Here is a 2,756-nt window from a genome sequence, read left to right as displayed (position 1 = left end):
AGTGGGTTGAGTGGTCAGGCACTTTTTGATAAAGTTGCATATGTATCCATTTTGTTTGAAGATATATCGATGGTCTTAGAATATTTGACTAGATCAGGTGTGTTGTGTCATACTGCTGCCATGGATTCCTTTACTAGTTCTGTATTTGTGAATGTAAAGAGTGCTGTGACATCAACTCTCCAGTATAGTGCCTCCAGAAAATAAAAAACCTACAAATAGAATAGGAAATTACGTTTCATTTAATGTAATTGCACTGTTTATGAACATCGATGCAACTATATCAAGAACAGTCAAAAGACTATTACAACTACAAGGCATTACTGTAGCACACAAATCAACTAAAGCCCCCCCCCTCCCAAATCTTAAGTAAACTAAAAGACCCAATAGCTCAAGAAGAAAAAAAAACAATCATCTATGACACGGGGGTCACACTCCCACCATCACGTTACCGTCACATGATGTTTTTCCCCTTCGCGGAGCTGGGGTGGGCGTGGCCTGTGTGTGATGCATCTGGCTCGCAGGCCGCCAGTTTGACACCTCTGATCTACAACATATAGTGTTAAGGACTATAACAGCCACTATGTAAGGCAGACAGGCAGAAGACTAGCAAGCGCATCTATGAACGAAACCCCCTTAATCTTACAACACATGGAATACTCAACCATAGTTTCAACTGAGAAATTGTGAGCATCCTAGACCAAGCTAAATCCAAAAATGCTAGGAAATTCTGGAAGCTTGACATTCAGATGAATCAGCCATCAATAGACACATAGAAATAAACTATATTTGCAAACCATTCAAGAGATTAAGAAAGAAACAAAAAGCTCAGAACACATCCTCTTCAGCAGCCAACACCCACATAAGTAGGGATTAACAGCAGGCAAACAGGTAAAAAATAATAACCAAAACTACTAAGGAGCAAACCACACCCACCCCCCAGTCAAACTGGCAGGGTGAGCTACTGCATATAAACAGGGAGCATAAATTACTTAATTAGGTAATGAAATGTCTCCAAGCAAACAACAAAGCACAAAGGACTCCAGTTCAACCCTGAGCTACAAATATTCTCTTAATTTAGATTTATTCAGATTTCCCCACTTACACCATCAATACCTGCAGTTTTACTACTTCAATGTTGTCATGGCGTTTTGACATTTTTGATTTTTTTCCCTGGCTATTACCGTTATTTCAATCATTTTAATCCCACTCTTTGATATATCGCTGCCATTTCCACACAATTCTCTAAAATATTCTTTCAGCATTCCCTCGCTCCAATTTCATCCCCCGTCAAGTCAGTTACCAATTTACTTTCATATGTACACCAAACAAGTAATTTAATTGCAACTATTTTTATTTCTATTCACTCTGCCTGAGGCCTTTATACCAACCCCCAAAACTATTTTAATTGCATTCAATGCTAATATTTTCTCTGTTTCTTTTAATCTTAATTGTATCGTTTGCTTTGATTACAATCTTTACAATGCTTTTTCTTTAAAATACTTTATATAGATCTTTTGTAGAAATCATACATTCTACATTTTTGTAGAAATCCCTCAACAACTTCTTTCCATCAGCACCACCCAGCATACTTTTCTATTTCTCATTAGCATAACTAGTATTTGCTAATCCAATTCTTTTTAGTTTGTTCCAAGCAGATTTTATTCAGGACTCGCACTGCCACTTCTTGCAATTATTACCACACGTAGCATAATTCCTATGGACTAATGCTTAGGCTACTATGCAAAATGGAATTCAATATAACCTTCACAACCTGCATATTTTCTTGGCTATTCTCTGTATGTTCAAACTCTGCTTTGGAAAACTGTTGAAAGTTCACAAAAGTTACAGGAAATGAGCAAGAAGGAGAATGCTTTAAAGTGAATTAAATTCCTTTAGCATAAACTGTTTTCATCAATGGAAATGTGCTACTCACATACTAATTATTCCAATGTCTACTTAGAGCATCCCGATGAAATCTCAGAATTTTTGTTTCAGTCTCAGATTAGGCATCAATTCATTGAAGGCCCCCAGGTGAGCTAACTCAGAGGTCAGTCTTATCAACATTACGGTAAAATAATGGACTCTTAGAAATTATGTAATATGACTTTCAATACTTTTAAATTACGCTACATTATTGCTACATATCTGCAAGTAAAGAATACTCATAAAATAAGCAAATAGGATAAATGTAAAACATAACTATTGGCAATTTATTCTCGACTGTGCCAAGAATGTATAGATGTATTTGAAAATATAGTGTCAGAATACAATGGCTGAAGTAGTTCAACATCTCCTAGCCTGTAATTTCATAATTCTTAGACAGCTTCTTGAAAATATACATACACAGTGGATATTTCCAAATATTTAGAACAACATTTTTTTAAAACAAATTTTCTCGTAATCTGTAGTACTGTATTAATAAAATATTACCATTTTGCCCAATTTTTATCCTTTATGTATAGTATATTCCACATCACATGAAATAAAATTGTGTGATACTCAATTTGCAAACCCATTACCACGGTTAGCACTCGTGGTCTGACATATAAACCCAAATCATCCAGAATATCATCATGGAAGTTAATACTATCAGAACTGAAACTAGAGTCAAACTAGTCTGTTTCTCCAACAGATGTACAGCCTTTAATGATGAATCCTTGAAGATTCGCAATTCTCAAATGCAACCATCAAGAGAAAATTGATTCTTAAGAGTGATTCTTAAAACAGACAACTAAAAATAAAACCTATTCACACAG

The sequence above is a fragment of the Ahaetulla prasina genome, chromosome 3, assembly GCF_028640845.1.
Source record: "Ahaetulla prasina isolate Xishuangbanna chromosome 3, ASM2864084v1, whole genome shotgun sequence".
NCBI classification, from domain to species: Eukaryota; Metazoa; Chordata; class Lepidosauria; order Squamata; family Colubridae; genus Ahaetulla; species Ahaetulla prasina.
Note: the sequence above shows the minus strand (reverse complement) of the source record.